The sequence below is a fragment of the Ascaphus truei genome, chromosome 3, assembly GCF_040206685.1.
Source record: "Ascaphus truei isolate aAscTru1 chromosome 3, aAscTru1.hap1, whole genome shotgun sequence".
Taxonomy (NCBI): Eukaryota; Metazoa; Chordata; class Amphibia; order Anura; family Ascaphidae; genus Ascaphus; species Ascaphus truei.
Window position 1 is genome coordinate 150,018,415 of NC_134485.1, and position 25,757 is coordinate 150,044,171.

The 25,757-nt window shown below is 50.6% G+C and overlaps 1 long non-coding RNA gene across 1 annotated transcript in view; it reads right to left on the reverse strand.

Annotated features, from left to right (window-relative positions):
- Positions 1–7,401: 7,401 nt before the first annotated feature.
- Positions 7,402–25,757, reverse strand: part of LOC142490982 (uncharacterized) — a 31,112-nt gene continuing 12,756 nt past the window's right edge. Inside the window, exon 3 of the long non-coding RNA XR_012800197.1 lies at positions 7,402–7,479. This is a non-coding gene — a long non-coding RNA (uncharacterized LOC142490982). The remainder of the gene's footprint in view (positions 7,480–25,757) is intronic.

Here is a 25,757-nt window from a genome sequence, read left to right on the forward strand (position 1 = left end):
GTCCGTGGTACCAACAATTGTTTAGTTATAATTGATTTCCTTTTATAAACCTGATATAGTAGGTCATTCTCTACCTCGAAGTAGGGGTAGGAAAGTGACCTATCTAGTTGGCCCGGAGTACTATTCTGGTCCTGTATATTCCCCCATGCTTCCGCTAATGTGGGGTCTTCCCACTGGGCCTTCTTAAAACTCCCAGGACTGACCTCTAGGTCAGCGAAGGTCTTATCCTGTTCTGGGGTGGTAAGTGCCTGTTCAACATCTTGATTTGGGGTATTCCCTACCAAGGTAGCCATGGGGAAGGGAATTGTACAGCACTCATCCTCTTTCCCCTTCTTATTTAGGCCCTCGTCAACCTCTATTTCTGAAAAAGGGAAAGGATTTGTTTCTTCTGTTACTTCGTTATGGTCCGCTATTGAACTAGGGGCGCTATTCTGAGAGGAGGACCACATTTTTAGAAAATAGGGAAAGTCGGTCCCTATTAGCACATCATGTGCCAGTTTGGGTACTATACCCAATTTGAAATCTAAAGAACCAAACTCTGTTTCAATAAGAACATCAACAGTGGAATATTCGTGATTATCCCCATGTATACAACAAATTGCCACTCTTTGTGAACTGTTTACCTGTTTTTTCTCAATGGGCAACAGTTATTCGGACACTAGTGTGACCATACTCCCAGAGTCAAGAAGTGCCCGAACCCTCTTACCATTTACCTTTACAAATGCCCACAGATGGTTATTCAAGGGGTCCTCTGGGCTAGGGCCCATACATTTGGACCACAGTGAATAAGGTTCAAAGCTGTTGCATTGCATTGGTTCAGCATTTAGTGGGCAGACTTTCGCAGTGTGGCTCCTCTCATAACAATTTACACATTAGGTACATAGTCTGTGTCCCAATTAGAGCCCTTTTTTCGGCTCCCCATGTTGGCTGTTGCCCTTAGTGTGCAAGCCACTGTTGCTGGTGCTGTGTGAAGGCGGTCATCGCTCTTCAGCCCCCCTTAACCCTAGTACACTTTTACCATCTCTGGAAGAGTCCTGGAACCTTGGGTAGTGGGGATGCTCCATGGCTATGGGTTTCTACGAGGGCCACCAGCTCGTCTGCATTGTGGGGGTCACTCTGACTGACCCAACGGCGTAGGGCAGAGGGAAGTTTCCACAAGAATTGGTCCATAACCAACCGTTCCACGATGTGGCTTGCTGAGTTGATCTCGGGTTGTAGCCACTTCCGAGCGAGGTGGATGAGGTCATACATCTGGCTTTGGGTGGCTTGATCCAACGTGAAGGACCATGCGTGGAACCTTTGGGCACGAACAGCCGTAGTTACGCCGAGGCGGGCGAGGATCTTGAACTTTAATTTTGCATAGACGTTAGCTTCGGCTGGCTCTAGATCAAAGTAAGCTTTCTGGGGTTCGCCGCTAAGGAAGGGTGCGATTAGACTGGCCCACTCAGCTTCTGGCCATCCCTCTCTCTGTGCCGTGCGTTCAAACGTGAGAAGATAGGTTTCAACATCATCCGAGGGCCCCATCTTCTGAAGGTAGTGGCTTGCCCTGGTCATTCTCGGGACTGGGGCTGCCTCTGCCAGTGGGGTCTTAATGATAGTCCCTCTCAGGATCTCGAGTTACTGCTGTAAACCCTGAGGGAACCGTTGTTGCTCCTCTCTCAGCAAGAGGTTTGTCTCTTGCTGGTTTGCATTCGCGATTTGCAGAGCTGCATTCGCCTCCTGCAGGGCTGCATTCGTCTGTTGCTGGTTTGCATTAGCCTCTTGCAGGGCTGCATTCGTCTGTTGCTGGTTTATTAACAGCTGTTGCTGGGTTTCATTCGCATCTTTCTGGGCAGCGACATTGCGTACCAGCGCACTCACCACGTCTTCCATCTTGTTTGGAGAGAGAGAAAAAAACTTTTTTTTTTTTAAGTTCTTTAACCCGCAGACCTTTTAGTGTTCTGCCCGCATTCTCCACCATATGTGACAAACGGCTTACTCCGGGGCTCCGCCATCTGTCCGGGACTGTTAGAACACAGTCTTTTAGGGTGGGTTAAATGATCAGGCGTCACGTGCTGTTCCTTTAAACAGGCTATGCCTGGTTTATTCAGTCCCAGGCACTGAGACTGCCACAGTGCATACAACAGAAACACAGCAAAACAAAAAGCTGCTCACCTGAGCAATAACTTAACTTAGGTTTTCCCTGACTCAGGGTTGAAGTGGCTTTTCCACTTCCAACAACAAAACAAGGTACTTTGCAGTTTTAGACAAAAAGGAACATATTGATTTAACCTGTTTGGGGAGAGGCTTTCCCCCTCTCTGCTTCCAGCAGCCTTCCTGTCTCCAGGCTCTTGGGGAGAGAGGGAAGAGGAACCAGGAAATCAGTCTTAAATACCTGATTTCTAATTAGCATGACAGGTGACAGAAATCAGGCAGCAGACAAACTCTGGTCTGGATCCCTCATCCCTCAGTTCCAGCACTTGCCAAACTGTGGGATGGAGTGCATGTATTATGAGGCTGCACTCACAGGCCAAACAGGATAAAAACTGTTCAGTATCCTGGGAGCCCTATATATGGAATTTATTACCATCCCCTGGTTTCTGTCACAATATACTGGTATATATATATATATATAATTATGTCCTATGACATAAATTGTTAGTCCAATAAAAAAGGTATCACCAAATACTGAAGAACTAATTTATTCTGCACTATCGCAACTGGACTAACACGGCTATTTTCTGATATATATTTATATATATATATATAGTCATGGTATGGAGATTTGCACTCACGGTTTGGTTAGAAGGCAGATGCTTGTCCCATATGTAGCATATAGACGTGTGGTAACCAGGGGATCCTGATGACCAAAGAAGACAGCACACCGCAAAGATGATATCAAAAAGTGTATTATGAAACACAGGGCCGCCAACGTTTTGGTCCTCACAACGGGACCTTCCTCAGGGCGGTGCCCTATATATATATATAGGTTATGGTGGGTAAAAAAAGTGACAAAAACCCTCCACAGTAAAGCATAAAGCAACTGTAAATATTACTGTATGTGTAAGGAATCCGCTCCTCGGTTTACTGTTTGCCTTACCTTGCAGGCTTGTGCGGTCCTGGAGCACTTCTCCTGATGTTTGCTGCAGCCTGGATTCACTCACCAAAGTAATGCTGCCACACGCCCCTTCTGCCATTGGTTCACGGACCTTTAAGTATTGCCTTCCCACAATGCTCCCTGCCGAGCATAGTCCTTCCTGGATGTCTCTGTGTTCTGCCATAAGCCTTGTCTTGTCTGTCGCCTTGGTTCCTGAGACCGGCTGCTAGTGTCACGCAGCGGTCTGTTCCTGAGCTGAAGCGGAGTACTCTCCTTGTTGTCTTCAGCCCCCTGGTTCCTGTGACCGGCTGCTAGTCTCATGCAGCGGTCAGTTCCTGTTTCCTGTGCTGAAGCTGAGTACTCTCCTTGTTACTTCAGCTCCTTGTTTCCTGTGACCGGCTGCTATATTCACGCAGCGGTCTGTTCCTGTTTCCTGCACTGAAGCGGAGGTTTCCCTGTGTATCTTCAGCTTCCTGGTTCCTGGGGCCTACTCTTTCCCTAATCTAGAGAGGCCGTGTCCTGGTTCCTGCGCTGAAACAGAGGATTCCCCAGCCCGCTCAGGACTCTTGCGCTGAAGCACTGGTTTACCAGTGCAGCTAGGCGATGTGCTACTCTGGTCTGTCTACCACCTCCTGAGACCAGTACCATGGGCCATGGTCGCCGCACGCGCAGAAGCCACTCCCGCGCTCCTAAGCTGAAGCGGGGCTCTACTGACTACCTGTTGCCGAACTCCTGCTTGAACAACGTTTACCCTGATATCTCCAGTCCTGACCCTGGCATGTCCACCGACGATGCTGTCTTCTCCTATCCTGATTCTGCTACATACGACTACGAACTGCGCAATCCGGATCCGCCTGCGCGGTCTAAGGTCGGTGCATTTACAACCCCACCTCAGCCACGCGGTCCGACCCAGGTTTGTGGCGAGCACAGCCGTGACAGTATGCTCGGCCCCACAAACTCGGACCGCCCTGTGGTGAGGGTTGGTATGTTTCTGTCTGAAATCCTGTCCCGGCCTGTAGGGTTAAAACCGTACAGTGGTCAGTATGCCCCTCCTGGGGTTCATGTGGTGTTCCCAGGATTGTTTGCTGACACACTGTTTTCACTTAAAAGCGACGCTTTTTCATATGTGCTAGCTAGAAGCCTGCACACAGTTTCCCCTCTCTCTGAAATTTGCCTTGCCGGCCCTGATACTCGGAGAGGTAAAAACCTCCCTTCAGATTCAGAATCTCTTTCTATAGAGGTCGTCCTTGCTGTTAGTTCCCCTGATTTATCTGCCCATGCAAACCCTCCAGGGATCAGCATAACTGTGGTTACCCCCTTAGTACAGTCTGAGACCACCCTGCTTATATTACAAGTCCTGGTGTTTAAATCTGAGCTATTTAGTTTTACTGCCCTTGCTAAACCTCAGTCCCTCAGCACTGCAGCTAAACGTGCTCCAGCAACCGTTGGGTTACTCGGGGAAAAAATTAAAATTCCTGTCTTAAAGGGTACTTTCTCACACATGTCCAGCAAACCTAGAACCTCAGTGATTGATTCTAAGTCACTTATCACTATATCTGATTTTCTCACTAGTCAAACCCTGACATCCTCACCACTGGCTAGGAGTCCCGTTATCAGAATTTTTGCACTAGTAAACACGCCTAAATCTGTTTTTGTCATGACAAGCACCCCTTTTGTTAGGGCCCTTGCAGTTTTGGATAAGACTCCTTTTACTTCAAAGGTTTCTGCTATTGAGAGTTTCCACGTTTCCAACTTACAGCTTATTGTCTCTTTAACTCCCATCATTACTCTCCCATTACCAGTCACTGATTCCAAGGCACCAGCTCCTGACGCTAGTTCTCCTATCGGTACCCCTGCTTTGCGAGATGTTTCTGTTATGGATTCCGAGCCTCCAGCTCCGGAGTCAATTCCTTTACTCGCTGCTGTTTTTGTAGTCTCTCAGGTCCCTGTCACTGAAGTACAGACTTCAGCTTCTGAGGTTAGCTCCCCTCCCTCCGCTACCCTTGCTCTGCCTGATTCTCAAGTTTCTGATATTAAAGCCCCAAAGCCTATTCCTACTCCCCAGACAATACTATCTCCCACTGTGGGTTCCCCAGTATTTGGGAGCTCCACTGCTGAGTGCTGCTCTGCCTCTGTGAAACGATGGTTTTCCCCCTCGGAACCTTCTGTTGCCCCTGTTATTTCCTTTGAGTTGGAAATACTCTGTACGTATCCCAAGATTTCGGTCTCTATGTCTGGTTTACTGCTTGCCTTGTCACCTTCCATACCAATACCGGGAAATGCTCCCACCCACCCTATACCCTCGCTGACCACTACCTGGGAGACCTCTGGAGGAGAAGTCCCTCTCAAATTCCTACATGCAGAGGTCAGCCAAGACTTTGTCTGTCCCGAAGGTCGCCCGGGTATATTCGATCAACTATAAAGGCCGCTTATCCTAAATTCTGGTCCCATTACTAAAGACTGGGCTCCCAGTGGGGGTTCTTCTGCCGTTTCTGCTCCGGAACCCTCTGGTTCTTCACAGCCTTGGATTCCCAAGCCATTTCGCGGGGCGAGCCATGTACCAATGATATCTCTACCACCACTCTCATATCCTAGAACAGTACTCACCAAGGAACTACTCGTTTACGGATCCCCTTTCCGCCTAAAAAACTTTAGGAACAACTCGATGTCCCCGAGACCCATGGATGGCCCTGTCTGGCCGCAGTTCTCTCCGGGGGGTGGGGGTACACAAAGGAGTGACCACGAGTCTCTGGACTATAACTCTAACACCAATCCAAGACGGTTCAGGAACAACTCCTGGTCCCCCAACTCTATGAGTGGTCTTGTTCGCCCGGAGGTCTCACGTGAAGGGGGGGTACTGTAAGGAATCCGCTCCTCGGTTTACTGTTTGCCTTACCTTGTAGGACTGTGCGGTCCTGGAGCACTTCTCCTGATGTTTGCTGCAGCCTGGATTCACTCACCAAAGTAATGCTGCCACACGCCCCTTCTGCCATTGGTTCACGGACCTTTAAGTATTGCCTTCCCACAATGCTCCCTGCCGAGCATAGTCCTACCTGGATGTCTCTGTGTTCTGCCATAAGCCTTGTCTTGTCTGTCGCTTGGTTCCTGAGACCGGCTGCTAGTGTCACGCAGCGGTCTGTTCCTGAGCTGAAGCGGAGTACTCTCCTTGTTGTCTTCAGCCCCCTGGTTCCTGTGACCGGCTGCTAGTCTCATGCAGCGGTCAGTTCCTGTTTCCTGTGCTGAAGCTGAGTACTCTCCTTGTTACTTCAGCTCCTTGTTTCCTGTGACCGGCTGCTATATTCACGCAGCGGTCTGTTCCTGTTTCCTGCACTGAAGCGGTTTCCCTGTGTATCTTCAGCTTCCTGGTTCCTGGGGCCTACTCTTTCCCTAATCTAGAGAGGCCGTGTCCTGGTTCCTGCGCTGAAACGGAGGATTCCCCAGCCCGCTCAGGACTCTTGCGCTGAAGCACTGGTTTACCAGTGCAGCTAGGCGATGTGCTACTCTGGTCTGTCTACCACCTCCTGAGACCAGTACCATGGGCCATGGTCGCCGCACGCGCAGAAGTCACTCCCGCGCTCCTAAGCTGAAGCGGGGCTCTACTGACTACCTGTTGCCGAACTCCTGCTTGAACAACGTTTACCCTGATATCTTCAGTCCTGACCCTGGCGTGTCCACCGACGATGCTGTCTTCTCCTATCCTGATTCTGCTACATACGACTACGAACTGCGCAATCCGGATCCGCCTGCGCGGTCTAAGGTCAGTGCTTTTACAACCCCACCTCAGCCACGCGGTCCGACCCAGGTTTGTGGCGAGCACAGCCGTGACAGTATGTTCATTTGCATGTCTTAGAGTTGCAGACCTGTCTAAGACATGCAAATGAACATACAGTAATACAGTAATATTTACAGTTGCTATATATATATATATATATATATATATATATATATATATATATATATATATATATATATATATATATATATATATATACAAAACAAAACAAAAATAATAAAGGAGCGCCTAATGGAGTAACCTGCCTAACTGTGAGTAAGTAGCCAACTGCGTTAATACAACCTATGGGGTGGCTAAGGTAGAAAAATATGTATATAAAAAACCCTATGTAGTTCTAAGATAAAATGTGTAATAACAGTATTGATGTTAATACAAAGTGTACATAACAAAATAATTATAAAAAAATATATATGGAAAAATAAGTTATTATATGGGGAATAACCTGAATAAAAAAAAAATTTTAATTGAAAAAATGTAAAAAAATTTAGAAAAATAAAAACTTTTTCCAAAAAAACTTTTAAAACCTTAAAAGTCACAGAGTCCTGTTCCAGATAAATGCATCCAGGTATAGGCAGCCCATTTATGAGGGATCACAACTCCCTAGGAATACCTATGAAAGAAAAAAGAAAAGAAAACAGGCGCACACCTAGTGCATTAAAGTTTAACAATAATTTTATGGAACATTTAAATATATATATATATACCTATAGGGAACCATGTTAAAAATGGTTATTGAGGCAAAAAGTGACACTGTGTGCTCATTTGCATGTAATTTCCCAGAATCCCTTGCTGCAGTGGAAGTGCTGTATGCTGGGTGATAATGGGGAAAGGCGGGGTTGCAGACCTGCCTAAGACATGCAGATGAGCATACAGCTATATTTGTGTATATATATATATATATATATATATATATATATATATATATATATATATATATATATATATATATATATATATATATATACAGTATTCGACAAACCTATACATTTGCACGTCCCGGGCGAGTGGATTTAACATCGTGGCCCAAGCAGCACACGTGTGGTACTAGGTGGCGAGTAGATTTTTTTTGTTCGGCGAGTAGATTTTTTGGTGATTTGTCGACCACTGTATATATATATATATATATATATATATATATATATATATATATATATATATAACGATACCGTGTCGATCCCACAAAATCAGGAGACAGCACTCAGTCTTGCAGTAGAAAAGTGTATTAGAAACAAGGCACAGAAATTCCAACGTTTCGATCCCAGAAAACGGGACCTTCCTCAGGGAGCTGCAATGTGAGAATGACAGTACAGTACATGTACATTAATTACCTCTCCACCTCAGAAAAAAACAAAAACAAGCAATCCCACATTCCCATCAACCACTCTCTCTCTGTCACCCACTCTCTCTCTCTCCATCACCCACTCTCTCTCTCCGTTACCCACACTCTCTCTCTCCATCACCCACACTCTCTCTCTCTGTCACCCACTCTCTCTCTCTCTCCATCAACCACTCTCACTCTCACTCTCACCATCACCTGTATGCTGGGTGATAATGGGGAAAGGCGGGGTTGCAGACCTGCCTAAGACATGCAGATGAGCATACAGCTATATTTGTATATATATATATATATATATATATATATATATATATATATATATATATATATATATATATATACAGTATTCGACAAACCTATACATTTGCACGTCCCGGGCGAGTGGATTTAACATCGTGGCCCAAGCAGCACACGTGTGGTACTAGGTGGCGAGTAGATTTTTTTTGTTCGGCGAGTAGATTTTTTGGTGATTTGTCGACCACTGTATATATATATATATATATATATATATATATATATATATATAAACGATACCGTGTCGATCCCACAAAATCAGGAGACAGCACTCAGTCTTGCAGTAGAAAAGTGTATTAGAAACAAGGCACAGAAATTCCAACGTTTCGATCCCAGAAAACGGGACCTTCCTCAGGGAGCTGCAATGTGAGAATGACAGTACAGTACATGTACATTAATTACCTCTCCACCTCAGAAAAAAACAAAAACAAGCAATCCCACATTCCCATCAACCACTCTCTCTCTGTCACCCACTCTCTCTCTCTCCATCACCCACTCTCTCTCTCCGTTACCCACACTCTCTCTCTCCATCACCCACACTCTCTCTCTCTGTCACCCACTCTCTCTCTCTCTCCATCAACCACTCTCACTCTCACTCACTCTCTCCATCACCCACTCTCTCTTTCTTCGTTGCCCACTCTCTCTCTCTGTCACCCACTCTCTCTGTCACCCACTCTCTCTCTCTCTCTGTCTGTCACCCACTCTCTCTCTCTCTGTCTGTCACCCACTCTCTCTCTCCCTGTCACCCACTCTCTCTCTCTCTGTCACCTTCTCTCTCTCTCTCTCTCTCTCTCTCTGTGTCACCTTCTCTCTCTCTCTCTCTCTCTCTCTCTCTCTCTCTCTCTCTCTCTCTCTCACCCACTCTCTCTCTCTGTCACCCACTCTCTCTCTCTGTCATCCACTCTCTCTCTCTTTGTCACCCACTCTCTCTCTCTGTCACCCACTCTCTCTCTATCTCTCTGTCACCCACTCTCTCTCTCTGTCACCCACTCTCTCTCTCTCTCTGTCACCTTCTCTCTCTCTTTCAATGTCACCCACTCTCTCTCTTTGTCACCCACTCTCTCTCTCTCTGTCACCCACTCTCTCTCTCTGTCACCCACTCTCTCTCTATCTCTCTGTCACCCACTCTCTCTCTCTGTCACCCACTCTCTCTCTCTCTCTCTCTCTCTCTCTCTCTCTCTCTCTCTGTCACCCTCTCTCTCTCTCTCTGTCACCCACTATCTCTCTCCCTGTCACCCACTCTCTCTCTCTGTCACCCACCTTCTCTCTCTCTGTCACCCACCCCATCTCTCCATCACCCACTCTCTCTGTCACCCACTCTCTCTCTCTCTCTCTCTGTCACCCACTCTCTGGGGGCTATGCACTAAGCAGTGAGCTTTTGCGCTGGCCTGAAAAAAAAATTCCCTTCCGCTAAACAGTTAAGCCGGAGGCGTGATTCACTAAGGAGTTCAGCGCATTCGGGATCGGAAGTGCTCAAATCTGCCAGATCGTGCATGCTTTTTTTCCCACCCTGTTATCGTCATTGGTTTCAGGTCCGGTGACCCCCTACTTCATGAGATACAGGCCTCACTCTCTCTCTCGCTCTGTCACCCACTCTCTCTATCTCTCTATGTGACACCCACTCTCTCTCTCTCTCTGTCACCCACTCTCTCTCTCTCTCACCTACTCTCTCTCTCATCCACTCTCTCTCTCTCTTTCTCTGTCACCCACTCTCTATTTCTGTCACACACTCTCTCTCTGTGTCATCCACTCAATCTCTCTCTGTCACCCTCTCTCTCTGTCATCCACACTCTCTGTCACCCACTCCATCTCTCTTTCTCTGTCACCCACTCTCTCTCTCTCTCTCTCTCTCTGTCACCCACTCTCTATTTCGGTCACACACTCTCTCTGTGTCATCCACTCAATCTCTCTCTGTCACCCTCTCTCTCTGTCATCCACACTCCTTGTCACCCACTCCATCTCTCTCTTTGTCACCCACTCTCTCTCTATCACCCACTCTCTCTCTATCACCCACTCTCTCTCTCTGTCACCCACTCTCTCTCTGTCACCAACTTTCTCTCTCTCTCCGTCACCCACTCTCTCTCTCTCCCCCACTCTTTCTCTCGCTGTCCCCCACTCTCTCTCTCTATCTGTCTCTGACACCCACTCCCTCTCTCTCTCTCTCTGTCACCCACCCACTCTCTCTCTCTCTCCCTCTCTCTGTCACCCACTCTCTCTAAGTCACCCACCCACTCTCTCTCTCTGTGTCACCCACTCTCTCTCTCTCTCTCTCTCTCTCTCTCTCTCTCTGTCACCCACTCTCTCTCTCTGTCACCCACTCTCTCTCTCTGTCACCCACTCTCTCTCTCTCTGTCACTCACTCTCTCTCTCTGTCACCCACTCTCTCTCTCCGTCACCCACTATCTCTCTCTCTGTCACCCACTCTCTCTCTCTCTGTGTGACACCCACTGCCTCTCTCTTTCTCTCTCTCTCTCTGTCACCCACTCTCTCTCTATCTGTCTCTGACACCCACCCCCTCTCTGTCCCCCTCTCTGTCACACTCTCTCTCTCTCCGTCACCCACACTCTCTCTCCATCACCCACTCTCTCTGTCACCCACTCTCTCTCTATCACCACCCACTCTCTCTCTCTCTCTCCGTCACCCACGCTGTCTCTCTCTCTCCATCACCCACTCTGTCTCTCTCTCTCCATCACCCACTCTCTCTCCGTCACCCACTCTCTCTCTCGATCACCCATTCTCTCTCTCTCCGTCACCCACGCTCTCTCTCTCTCCGCCACCCACTCTCAGTCTCTCCATCACCAACTCTCTCTATCTCCATCACCCACTCTCTCTCTATCACCCTCTCTCTTCTCTCTCTCTCTCTCTCTCTCTCTCTCTCTCTGTCACCCACTCTCTATTTCGGTCACACACTCTCTCTCTGTGTCATCCACTCTCTCTCTCTCTCTCTCTCTCTCTCTCTCTGTCACCCTTTCTCTCTGTCATCCACACTTTTTGTCACCCACTCCATCTCTTTCTTTGTCACCCACTCTCTCTCTATCACCCACTCTCTCTCTGTCACCCACATTCTCTCTCTCTCCGTCACCCACTCTCTCTCTCTCTCTCTCTCTCCCCCACTCTTTCTCTCGCTGTCCCCCACTCTCTCTATCTGTCTCTGACACCCACTCCCTCTCTCTCTCTCTCTCTGTCACCCACCCACTCTCTCTCTCCCCCTCTCTCTGTCACCCACTCTCTCTAAGTCACCCACCCACTCTCTCTCTCTCTGTGTCACCCACTCTCTCTCTCTCTCTCTCTCTCTGTCACCCACTCTCTCTCTCTGTCACCCACTCTCTCTCTCTGTCACCCACTCTCTCTCTCTGTCACCCACTCTCTCTCTCTGTCACCCACTCTCTCTCTCTGTCACCCACTCTCTCTCTCTGTCACCCACTCTCTCTCTCCGTCACCCACTCTCTCTCTCCGTCACCCACTCTCTCTCTTCGTCACCCACTCTCTCTCTTCGTCATCCACTCTCTCTCTCTGTCACCCACTCTCTCTCTGTCACCCACTCTCTCTGTCACCCATTCTCTCAGTCACCCACTCTCTCTGTCACCCACTTTCTCTCTATCACCCACTCTCTCTCTATCATCCACTCTCTCTCTATCATCCACTCTCTCTCTATCACCCACTCTCTCTATGTCACCCACTCTCTCTCTGTCACCCACTTTTTCTCTCTCTCCGTCAACCACTCTCTCTCTCTCTGTCACTCACTCTCTCTCTCTCTCTGTCACCCACTCTCTCTCTCCGTCACCCACTATCTCTCTCTCTGTCACCCACTCTCTCTCTCTCTATATGTCTCTGACACCCACCCCCTCTCTGCCCCCCTCTCTGTCACACTCTCTCTCTCCGTCACCCACACTCTCTCTCCATCACCCACTCTCTCTGTCACCCACTCTCTCTCTATCACCACCCACTCTCTCTCTCTCCGTCACCCACGCTGTCTCTCTCTCTCCGTCACCCACTCTATCTCTCTCTCTCCATCACCCACTCTCTCTCCGTCACCCACTCTCTCTCTCGATCAGCCATTCTCTCTCTCTCCGTCACCCACGCTCTCTCTATCTCCATCACCCACTCTCTCTCTATCACCCACTCTCTCTCTATCACCCACTCTCTCTCTATCACCCACTCTCTCTCTGTCACCCACTCTCTCTCTGTCACCCACTCTCTCTCTGTCACCCACTCTCTCTCTGTCACCCACTCTCTCTGTCACCCATTCTCTCAGTCACCCACTCTCTCTCTCACCCACTTTCTCTCTATCACCCACTCTCTCTCTATCACCCACTCTCTCTCTGTCACCCACTCTCTCTCTGTCACCCACTCTCTCTCTGTCACCCACTCTCTCTCTGTCACCCACTCTCTCTCTGTCACCCACTCTCTCTCTGTCACCCACTCTCTCTCTGTCACCCACTTTTTCTCTCTCTCCGTCAACCACTCTCTCTCTCTCTCTTTCACCCACTCGCTCTCTGTCACCCATTCTTTCTCTCTCTCTCTGTCACCCACTATCTCTCTCTCTCTCCCACTCTCTCTCTCCATCACCCAATCTCTCTCTCCGTCACCCACTCTCTCTGTCTCCATCACCCACTCTCTCTCCGTCACCCACTCCCTCTCTCCATAACCCAATTTCTCTCTCTGTCACCCACTCTCTCTGTCACCCACTCTCTCTCTATCACCCACTCACTCTCTCTCTGTCACCCACTCTCTCTCTCTCTCTCTCTCTCTCTCTCTCTCTCTCCGTCACCCACTCTGTCTCTCTCTCTCCATCACCCACTCTCTCTCTCTCAATCACCCACTCTCTCTCTCCGTCACCCACTCTCTCTCCACCACCCACTCTCTCTCTCTCCGTCACCCATTCTCTCTCTCTCCGTCACCCACTCTCTCTCTCCGTCACCCACTCTCTCTCTCCGTCACCCACGCTCTCTCTATCGATCACCCACTCTCTCTCTCTCCGCCACCCACTCTCTCTCTCTCCGTCACCCACTCTCCCTCTCCATCACCCACTCTCTCTCTCTCTCCGTCACCCACTCTCTCTCTCAGTCACCCACTCTCTCTCTCCATCACCCACTCTCTCTCTCCATCACCCACTCTCTCTCTCCATCACCCACTCTCTCTCTGTCACCATCTCTCTCTCTCTCTGTCACCTACTCTCTCTCTGTGTCACCCACCCTCCCTCTCTCTCTCTCTCTCGCTCTCTCTCTCTCTCACCCACTCTCTCTCTCTTTCTCTATCTCTGTTACCCACTCTCTCTCTGTCACCCACTCTCTCTCTGTAACCCACTCTCTCTCCGTCACCCACTCTCTCTCTGTCACCCACTCTCTCTCTCTCTCCGACACCCACTCTCTCTCTCTCTCCGACACCCACTCTCTCTCTCTCTGTCACCCACTCTCTCTCTCTCTCTCTCCGACACCCACTCTCTCTCTCTCTGTCACCCACTCTCTCTCTCTCCGTCAACCACGCTCTCTCTCTCCACCACCCACTCTCTCTCCGTCACCAACTCTCTCTCTCTCCGTCACCCACTCTCTCTCTCCATCACCCATTCTCTCTCTCTCTCCGTCAACCACGCTCTCTCTCTCCGTCAACCACGCTCTCTCTCTCTCCGTCAACCATGCTCTCTCTCTTCATCACCAACTCTCTCTCCGTCACCAACTCTCTCTCTCTCTCCGTCACCCACGCTCTCTCTCTCCGTCATCCAGTCTCTCTCCATCACCCACTCTCTCTCTCCATCACCCACTCTCTCTCCGTCACCCACTCTCTCCATCTCCGTCACCCACTCTCTCTCTCTCCGTCACCCACTCTCTCTCCATCACCCAATCTCTCTCTCCGTTACCCACTCTCTCTGTCACCCACTCTCTCTTTCTCATCCACTCTCTCTTTTCACCCACTCTAGCTCTCTCTCTCACCCCCCCTCTCTCTCTCTGTCACCCTCTATCTCTCTATCTGTCACCTTCTCTCTCTGTGTCACCCACTCTCTCTCTCTCTGTCATCCACTCTCTCTCTTTCTGTCACCTACTCTCTTTCTCTGTTACCCACTCTCTCTGTGTCACCCTCTCTCTCTCTCTCTCTCTGTCATCCACTCTCTTTCTGTCACCCACTCTCACTCTCTCTGTCACCCACTCTCTCTCTTTCTCTCTCTCTCTCTTTCTGTCACCCACTCTCTCTCTCTGTCACCCACTCTCTCTCTCTGTCACCCACTCTCTCTTTCTGTCACCCACTCTCTCTCTCTGTCACCACTCTCTCTCTTTCTGTCACCCACTCTCAGTCTCTCTGTCATCCACTCTCTCTCTTTCTGTCACCTACTCTCTTTCTCTGTTACCCACTCTCTCTGTGTCACCCTCTCTATCTCTTTTTGTCACCCACTCAAATCAAATCAAATCAAATCAGCTTTATTGGCATGACGAAAGAACATTTCAGTATTGCCAAATCATGAATAATAGGGGGTGGGGGACAATAATTACACGAATACTAGGGATAGGCTATAATGATTGCAGGGTATATGGGTAACAGTTTCACACAGGGGTGTGGGGGTTAATGTACATCTCTCAGCTTGTGACAGGTGCTGATATAGTGTGCAGCTAGTTCTGCTGTGGTTTCATCTTCTCCCAGGAGGATCGCTATTTTTTGGTTCTCTTCTGTATTATTAAAGTTCTGGATAACAGCTGTGAGTTTCTCTAGGTGGGCACTCCTCACTTCAGAGTATTGTGTGCAACGCAACAAGAAGTGAGTTTCATCTTCTACCTCACCTAGCTCGCATCTTTGGCACAGTCTCATCTCCCGGGGCTTCCAGTTCTGTCTGTGCCTGCCTGTTTCTATTTCTAGGCTGTGGGCACTTATTCTGTACTGGCTCAGGGTCTGTCTCTGTTTTGGGTCTTTTACCTTCAGTAGATAGGGTGCCAGAGTGTATTCTCTCTGTAGGCTGTGGTAGGTCTCCAGCTTCTTTGAGCGTTGGATATCATTTTCCCATCTTGTCACATACTGCTTCTTCATTTCGTTGGCGATTGAGTTGATTTCTTTTTTCGGCAGGTTGTTAATCTGTGTGGGGTTTTGTCCTTGAGTGACAGGACAAGTTGTTTGATGGCACAGGGTTTAGTGGGGAGGTCCTGATTTTGCATTGCTCTGTAGCAGCAAGACTGTGGATGGCTGGTGTTTAGGTGAGCCCAGAATGTCAGTGCTCTCTTCTGTACCGTGAGCAGTAGAGGAAAGCGGCCCAGCTCAGCCCGGCATGCATTGTTTGATGTACTCCTGTGTACTTGGAGAAGGTATTTGCAGAATTCCAGATGCAGTATTTCTGTTGGGCTGGTATCCCATTTTGTGGAGTCTGGGTATGTTACAGGGCCCCACACCTCGCTGCCGTACAGAAGGATGGGTGTGATGATGCTGTTGAATATTTTCTCCCAGATTCTTATTGGTGGTTTGAGGTGGTACATCTGTTTCCTTATTGCATAAAATGCTCTGCGGGCCTTCTCCTTCAGTGTATTTATGGCCAGGTTGAATTTCCCCGATGAGCTGATTGTCAGACCAAGGTATGTGTAGCTCGTTGTCTGTTCCAGTGCATTGTCGTCCAGTGTGAATTGAGATACACTGGCGACACAGTTTATCACACTGCGGCCAGATCCGCAAGCCGGGAGATTTCCCGGCTTGCTAGTGGCCGCCCCTCGGCGTGCCGCGCGTCATAGACGCGCGGTCACGCGTCTTCGGGAGCGTGCGCCCCCTGCACGCGCGTCCAGGGGCTCCCCGAGGGAGCCCTGGTGTCCCGCGATCGCGGGACAGCGGCAGGGGGTTCCGGGGGACCCGGCGGACCCGGCAGCGGTAGGGAGAGCGCCCCGATCGGAGGGCGCTCTTCCGCTGCTTCGGCGCGCGCCCGTCACTCTCGGGCGCGCGCCAGGCTACTGCTGCGGCACAGAACGGGCAAATGCTCGAATAAACTGTGCCGCAGCAGTATGGTTGGATGTTTTTTTGATTTTTTTTGGAATACCATTATTCTGTTTTTTTCTAGGTTCACAGAGAGTGCCCAAGTCTGGCTGAATTTTTCTAGTATTGCCAGTTTCTGTTGGAGGCCTTGTTCTGTTGGAGACAGCAGGAGCAGGTCGTCTGCGTATAGTAGAGACTTAATCTCAGTTCCAGCAAGTTGAGCCCAGGTGCTGAGGAGGATTCTAGGGCTGCTGTGAGCTCATTGATGTAGATGTTAAACAGTGTGGGACTCAGGCTGCAGCCCTGTCTAACTCCACGGCCTTGATGAAGAAGTCTGTCCTTTTGTTATTTACTTTCACGCAGCATTTGTTTTCAGAGTACATAATTTTGATCGTGTCGTATGTTCTCCCCCCTATTCCGCTCTCTAGTATTTTCAGCAATAGGCCTGGATGCCAGATGGAGTCGAAGGCTTTTTTGAAGTCCACAAAGCAAGCAAAGATTTTGCCCTTGTTGGTGTTGTGGACGTGTTTATTGATCAGGCTGTGTAGGGTATAGATGTGATCCGTGGTGCGGTGGTTTGGCAGGAAGCCTGTCTGGCTCTTACTCAGTACACTCTCTCTCTCCCCATCACCCCACTCTCTATCTCTGTCACCCACTCTCTCTCTCTGTCACCACTCTCTCTCTCTGTCACCCACTCTCTCTCTCTCTCTCTGTGTCACCCTCTCTCTGTCACCCACTCTCTCTGTCACCCACTCTCTCTCTTTGTCACCCACTCTCTCTCTCGCTGTCACCCACTCTCTCTCTGTCACCCACTCTCTCTCTCTCTCTTGTCACCACTCTCTCTCTCCTGTCACCCACTCTCTCTCTCTCTCTGTCACCCACTCTCTCCCTGTCACCAACTCTCTCTCTGTCTCTGTCACCAACTTCTCTCTCCGTCACCCACTCTCTCTCTCTCCATCACCCACTCTCTCTCCGTCACCCACTCTCTTTCTCAGTCACCCACTCTCTCTCTCTGTCACTCACTCTCTCTCTCTCTGTCTCTCTGTCACCCACTCTCTCTCTCTCTCTGTGTCACCCACTCTCTCTCTCCATCACCCACTCTCTCTCTCTCTCTCTCTTTCTCTCTCTCTCTCTCTCTGTTACCCACTCTCTCTCCGTCACCCACTCTCTCTCTCTCTCTGTCACCCACTCTCTCTCTCTCTGTCACCCACTCTCTCTCTATCACCCACTCTCTCTCTCTCTCCGTCACCCACTCTGTCTCTCTCTCTCCATCACCCACACTCTCAATCTTCATCACCAACTCTCTCTCTCTCCATCACCAACTCCCTCTCTCTCCGTCACCCACTTTCTCTCCGTCACCCACTCTCTCTCTCTACGTCACCATCTCTCTCTGTCTCTCTGTCACTCACTCTCTCTCTCTCTGTGTCACCCACTCGCTCTTTCTCACCCACTCTCTCTTTTCACCCACTCTCTCTGTCACCCACTCTCTCTCTCTCTCCATCACCCACTCTCTCTTTCCGTCACCCACTCTCTCTCCGTCACCCACTCTCTCTCCGTCACCCAATCTCTCTGTCACCCACTCTCTCTTTCTCATCCACTTTCTCTTTTCACCCACTCTAGCTCTCTCTCTCACCCCCCCTCTCTCTCTCTCTGTCACCCTCTATCTCTCTATATGTCACCTTCTCTCTCTGTGTCACCCACTCTCTCTCTCTCTGTCATCCACTCTCTCTCTTTCTGTCACCTACTCTCTTTCTCTGTTACCCACTCTCTCTGTGTCACCCTCTCTCTCTCTCTCTGTCATCCACTCTCTTTCTGTCACCCACTCTCACTCTCTCTGTGTCACCCACTCTCTCTCTCTCTGTCATCCATTCTCTCTCTTTCTGTCACTACTCTCTTTCTCTGTTACCCACTCTCTCTGTGTCACCCTCTCTCTCTCTCTGTCATCCACTCTCTTTCTGTCACCCACTCTCACTCTCTCTGTCACCCACTCTCTCTCTCTCTCTCTTCTGTCACCTACTCTCTTTCTCTGTTACCCACTCTCTCTGTGTCTCTCTCTCTCTCTCTCTCTCTCTCTCTCTCTCTCTCACCCACTCTCAGTCTCTCTGTCATCCACTCTCTCTCTTTCTGTCACCTACTCTCTTTCTCTGTTACCCACTCTCTCTGTGTCACCCTCTCTCTCTCTCTCTTTGTCACCCACTCTCTCTCTCCCATCACCCACTCTCTATCTCTGTCATCCACTCTCTCTCTGTCACTCTCTCCCTGTCACCCACTCTCTCTCTCTCTCTGTCACCCTCTCTCTGTCACCCACTCTCTCTCTCTGTCACCCTCTCTCTCTTTCTCTGTCACCCTCTCTCTCTTTCTCTGTTACCCACTCTCTCTCTCTCTGTCACCCCCTCTCTCTCTTTCTCTGTCACCCACTCTCTCTCTTTCTCTGTCACCCACTCTCTCTCTCTGTCTATCAACCACCTCTCTCTTTCTCCGTCACCCACTCTCTCTCTCTGTCACCCACTCTCTTTCTCTGTTACCCACTCTCTCTGTCTCTCTCTCTCTCTCTCTCTCTCTCTCTCTCCGTCACCCACTCTCTCTCCATCACCCAATCTCTCTCTCTGTTACCCACTCTTTCTGTCACCCACTTGCTCTTTCTCACCCACTCTCTCTTTACACCCACTCTCTCTTTTCACCCACTCTCTCTCTGTCACCCACTCTCTCTCTCTCTCCATCACCCACTCTCTCTCTCCGTCACCCATTCTCTCTCCGTCACCCACTCTCTCTCCGTCACCCACTCTCTCTCCGTCACCCACTCTCTCCATCTCCGTCACCCACTCTCTCTCTCTCCGTCACCCACTCTCTCTCCATCACCCAATCTCTCTCTCCGTCACCCACGCTCTCTCTATCGATCACCCACTCTCTCTCTCTCCGCCACCCACTCTCTCTCTCAGTCACCCACTCTCTCTCTCAGTCACCCACTCTCTCTCTCCGTCACCCACTCTCTCTCTCCGTCACCCACTCTCTCTCTCTCCATCACCCACTCTCTCTCCATCACCCACTCTCTCTCTCTCTGTCACTCACTCTCTCTCTCTCAGTCACCCACTCTCTCTCTGTGTCACCCACTCTCTCTCCGTCACCCACCCACTCTCTCTCTCTCTCTCTCTGTGTCACCCACTCTCTCTCTTTCTCTATCTCTGTTACCCACTCTCTCTCTGTCACCCACTCTCTCTCTCTCTCCATCACCCACTCTCTCTCTCCGTCACCCATTCTCTCTCCGTCACCCACTCTCTCTCGTCACCCACTCTCTCTTCGTCACCAACTTTCTCCCTCTCCGTCACCCACTCTCTCTCTCTCCATCACCCACTCACTCTCTCTCCGTCACCCACTCTCTCTCTCAGTCACCCACTCTCTCTCTCAGTCACCCACTCTCTCTCTCCGTCACCCACTCTCTCTCTCCGTCACCCACTCTCTCTCTCTCCATCACCCACTCTCTCTCCATCACCCACTCTCTCTCTCTCTGTCACTCACTCTCTCTCTCTCAGTCACCCACTCTCTCTCTGTGTCACCCACTCTCTCTCCGTCACCCACCCACTCTCTCTCTCTCTCTCTGTGTCACCCACTCTCTCTCTTTCTCTATCTCTGTTACCCACTCTCTCTCCGTCACCTACTCTCTCTCTCTCTGTAACCCACTCTCTCTCTCTGTCACCCACTCTCTCTCTCTGTCACCCACACTCTCTCTCTCTCTCCGACACCCACTCTCTCTCTATCACCCACTCTCTCTCTCTCTCCGTCACCCACTCTGTCTCTCTCTCTCCATCACCCACTCTCTCTCTCTCCATCACTCACTCTCTCTCTCTCCATCACCCATTCTCTCCCTCTCCATCACCCACTCTCTCTCTCCATCACCAACTCTCTCTCTCTCCGTCACCACCTCTCTCTCTCTCTCTCCGTCACCCACGCTCTCTCTCTCCGTCACCCACTCTCTCTCCGTCACCCACTCTCTCTCTCTACGTCACCCACTCTCTCTGTCTCTCTGTCACTCACTCTCTCTCTCTCTGTCACCCACTCGCTCTTTCTCACCCACTCTCTCTTTTCACCCACTCTCTCTCTGTCACCCACTCTCTCTCTCTCCATCACCCACTCTCTCTCTCCGTCACCCACTCTCTCTCCGTCACCCACTCTCTCTCCATCACCCACTCTCTCTCCGTCACCCACTCTCTCTCCATAACCGAATCTCTCTCTCCGTTACCCACTCTCTCTGTCACCCACTCTCTCTTTCTTATCCACTCTCTCTTTTCACCCACTCTAGCTCTCTCTCTCACCCCCCCTCTCTCTCTGTCACCCTCTATCTCTCTATCTGTCACCTTCTCTCTCTGTGTCACCCACTCTCTCTCTCTCTCTCTGTCATCCACTCTCTCTCTTTCTGTCACCTATTCTCTTTCTCTGTTACCCACTCTCTCTGTGTCACCCTCTCTCTCTCTGTCACCCACTCTCTCTCTCCCTGTCACTCACTCTCTCTCTCTCCCTGTCACCCACTCTCTCTTTCTGTCACCCACTCTCTCTCTCTCTCTCTCTCTCTCTCTCTCTCTCTCTCTCTCTCTCTTTCTCTGTCACTCACTCTCTCTCTGTCACTCACTCTCTTTCTCACCCACTCGCTCTTTCTCACCCACTCTCTCTTTTCACCACTCTCTCTCTGTCACCCACTCTCTCTCTGTCACCCTCTCTCTCCGTCACCAACTCTCTCTCCATCACCCACTCTCTCTCCGTCACCCACTCTCTCCATCTCTGTCACCCACTCTCTCCATCTCCGTCACCCACACTCTCTCTCTCCGTCACCCACTCTCTCTCCATCACCCAATCTCTCTCTCCGTTACCCACTCTCTCTGTCACCCACTCTCTCTTTCTCATCCACTCTCTCTTTTCACCCACTCTAGCTCTCTCTCTCACCCCCCCTCTCTCTCTCTGTCACCCTCTATCTCTCTATCTGTCACCTTCTCTCTCTGTGTCACCCACTCTCTCTCTCTCTCTCTCTGTCATCCACTCTCTCTCTTTCTGTCACCTACTCTCACTCTCTATGTTACCCACTCTCTCTGTGTCACCCTCTCTCTCTCTCTGTCATCCACTCTCTTTCTGTCACCCACTCTCACTCTCTCTTTCTGTCACCTACTCTCTTTCTCTGTTACCCACTCTCTCTGTGTCACCCTCTCTCTCTCTCTCTCTCTTTGTCACCCACTCTCTCTCTCCCCATCACCCACTCTCTCTCTCCCCATCACCCACTCTCTATCTCTGTCACCCAATTTCTCTCTGTCACCCACTCTCTCTCTCTCTCTCTGTCACCCTCTCTCTGTCACTCACTTTCTCTCTCTCTGTCACCAACTCTCTCTTTCTCTGTCACCCACTCTCTCTCTCTCTCTCTCTCTCTCTCTCTCTCTCTCTCTCTCTCTCTCTCTCTGTCACCCTCTCTCTCTTTCTCTGTCACCCACTCTCTCTCTTTCTCTGTCACCCACTCTCTCTCTCTCTCTCTCTCTCTCTCTGTCACCCCTCTCTCTCTTTCTCTGTCACCCACTCTCTCTCTTTCTCTGTCACCCACTCTCGCTCTCTCTATCAACCACTCTCTCTCACTCTGTCCATCACCAACTCTCTCTTTTTCCGTCACCCACTCTCTCTCTCTGTCACCCACACTCTCTTTCTGTCACCCACTCTCTCTCTCTGTTACCCACTCTCTCTCTCTCTGTCACCCACTCTCTCTGTCACCCACTCTCTCTCTCCCTGTCACCCACTCTCTCTCTCCCTGTCACCCACTCTCTCTCTCCCTGTCACCCACTCTCTCTCTCTCTCTGTCACCCACTCTCTCTCTGTCACCCACTCTCTCTCTCTCTGTCACCCTCTCTCTCTCTCTGTCACTCACTCTCTCTCTCTGTCACCCACTCTCTCTTTTCACCCACTCTCTCTCTGTCACCCACTCTCTCTCTGTCACCCACTCTCTCTCTCTCCATCACCCACTCTCTCTCTCTCTCTCTGTCACCCTCTCTCTCTCTGTCACCCTCTCTCTCTCTGTCACCCTCTCTCTCTCTGTCACTCTCTCTCTCTGTCACTCACTCTCTCTCTCTCTGTCACCCACTCGCTCTTCTCACCCACTCTCTCTTTTCACCCACTCTCTCTCTCTCTCCATCACCCACTCTCTCTCTCTCTCTCTCTCTCTCTGTCACCCTCTCTCTCTCTGTCACCCTCTCTCTCTCTGTCACCCTCTCTCTCTCTGTCACCCTCTCTCTCTCTGTCACCCTCTCTCTCTCTGTCACCCTCTCTCTCTCTGTCACTCTCTCTGTCACCCACTCTCTCTCTCCGTCACCCACTTTCTCTCTCTCTCCGTCACCCACACTCTCTCTCTCTCCGTCACCCACTCTCCCTCTCTCCGTCACCCACTCTCTCTCTCTCTCCGTCACCCACTCTCCCTCTCTCCGTCACCCACTCTCTCTCTCTCTCCGTCACCCACTCTCTCTCTCTCTCCGTCACCCACTCTCTCTCTCTCTCCGTCACCCACTCTCTCTCTATCACCCACTCTCTCTCTCTCTCCGTCACCCACTCTGTCTCTCTCTCTCCATCACCCACTCTCTCTCTCTCCATCACTCACTCTCTCTCTCTCCATCACCCATTCTCTCCCTCTCCATCACCCACTTTCTCTCTCTCTGTCACCCACTCTCTCTCTCCATCACCAACTCTCTCTCTCTCCGTCACCACCTCTCTCTCTCTCTCTCCGTCACCCACGCTCTCTCTCTCCGTCACCCACTCTCTCTCCGTCACCCACTCTCTCTCTCTACGTCACCCACTCTCTCTGTCTCTCTGTCACTCACTCTCTCTCTCTCTGTCACCCACTCGCTCTTTCTCACCCACTCTCTCTTTTCACCCACTCTCTCTCTGTCACCCACTCTCTCTCTGTCACCAACTCTCTCTCCATCACCCACTCTCTCTCCGTCACCCACTCTCTCCATCTCTGTCACCCACTCTCTCCATCTCCGTCACCCACACTCTCTCTCTCCGTCACCCACTCTCTCTCTATCACCCAATCTCTCTCTCCGTTACCCACTCTCTCTGTCACCCACTCTCTCTTTCTCATCCACTCTCTCTTTTCACCCACTCTAGCTCTCTCTCTCACCCCCCCTCTCTCTCTCTGTCACCCTCTATCTCTCTATCTGTCACCTTCTCTCTCTGTGTCACCCACTCTCTCTCTCTCTCTCTGTCATCCACTCTCTCTCTTTCTGTCACCTACTCTCACTCTCTCTGTTACCCACTCTCTCTGTGTCACCCTCTCTCTCTCTCTCTGTCATCCACTCTCTTTCTGTCACCCACTCTCACTCTCTCTTTCTGTCACCTACTCTCTTTCTCTGTTACCCACTCTCTCTGTGTCACCCTCTCTCTCTCTCTCTCTCTTTGTCACACACTCTCTCTCTCCCCATCACCCACTCTCTCTCTCCCCATCACCCACTCTCTATCTCTGTCACCCAATTTCTCTCTGTCACCCACTCTCTCTCTCTCTCTCTCTGTCACCCTCTCTCTGTCACTCACTTTCTCTCTCTCTGTCACCAACTCTCTCTTTCTCTGTCACCCACTCTCTCTCTCTCTCTCTCTCTCTCTCTCTCTCTCTCTCTCTCTCTCTCTGTCACCCCTCTCTCTCTTTCTCTGTCACCCACTCTCTCTCTTTCTCTGTCACCCACTCTCTCTCTCTCTCTCTCTGTCACCCCTCTCTCTCTTTCTCTGTCACCCACTCTCTCTCTTTCTCTGTCACCCACTCTCTCTCTCTCTATCAACCACTCTCTCTCACTCTGTCCATCACCAACTCTCTCTTTTTCCGTCACCCACTCTCTCTCTCTGTCACCCACACTCTCTTTCTGTCACCCACTCTCTCTCTCTGTTACCCACTCTCTCTCTGTCACCCACTCTCTCTGTCACCCACTCTCTCTCTCCTGTCACCCACTCTCTCTCTCCCTGTCACCCTCTCTCTCTCTCCCTGTCACCCACTCTCTCTCTCTCTCTGTCACCCACTCTCTCTCTGTCACCCACTCTCTCTCTCTCTGTCACCCTCTCTCTCTCTCTGTCACTCACTCTCTCTCTCTCTCTGTCACCCACTCTCTCTTTTCACCCACTCTCTCTCTGTCACCCACTCTCTCTCTCTCCATCACCCACTCTCTCTCTCTCTCTCTGTCACCCTCTCTCTCTCTGTCACCCTCTCTCTCTGTCACCCTCTCTCTCTCTGTCACTCTCTCTCTCTGTCACTCACTCTCTCTCTCTCTGTCACCCACTCGCTCTTTCTCACCCACTCTCTCTCTGTCACCCACTCTCTCTCTCTCCATCACCCACTCTCTCTCTCTCTCTCTGTCACCCTCTCTCTCTCTGTCACCCTCTCTCTCTTTGTCACCCTCTCTCTCTCTGTCACCCTCTCTCTCTGTCACCCTCTCTCTCTCTGTCACCCTCTCTCTCTCTGTCACTCTCTCTGTCACCCACTCTCTCTCTCTCTCCGTCACCCACTTTCTCTCTCTCTCCGTCACCCACACTCTCTCTCTCTCCGTCACCCACTCTCCTCTCTCCGTCACCCACTCTCTCTCTCTCTCGTCACCCACTCTCCCTCTCTCCGTCACCCACTCTCTCTCTCTCTCCGTCACCCACTCTCTCTCTCTCTCCGTCACCCACTCTCTCTCTCTCTCCGTCACACACTCTCTCTCTCCGTCACCCACTCTCTCTCTCCGTTACCCACTCTCTCTCCGTCACCCCACTCTCTCCATCTCCGTCACCCACTCTCTCTCTCTCCGTCACCCACTCTCTCTCCATAACCCAATCTCTCTCTCCGTTACCCACTCTCTCATAACCCTATCTCTCTCTCCGTTACCCACTCTCTCTGTCACCCACTCGCTCTTTCTCACCCACTCTCTCTTTTCACCCACTCTCTCTCTGTCACCCACTCTCTCTCCATCACCCACTCTCTCTCCGTCACCCACTCTCTCTCCATCACCCACTCTCTCTCCATCACCCACTCTCTCTCTCTCTCTGTCACCCTCTCTCTCTCTGTCACCCTCTCTCTCTCTGTCACCCTCTCTCTCTCTGTCACCCTCTCTCTCTCTGTCACCCTCTCTCTCTCTGTCACCCTCTCTCTCTCTGTCACTCTCTCTCTCTGTCACTCACTCTCTCTCTCTCTGTCACCCACTCGCTCTTTCTCACCCACTCTCTCTTTTCACCCACTCTCTCTCTGTCACCCACTCTCTCTCTCTCTCCATCACCCACTCTCTCTCTCTCTCTCTCTCTCTCTGTCACCCTCTCTCTCTCTGTCACCCTCTCTCTCT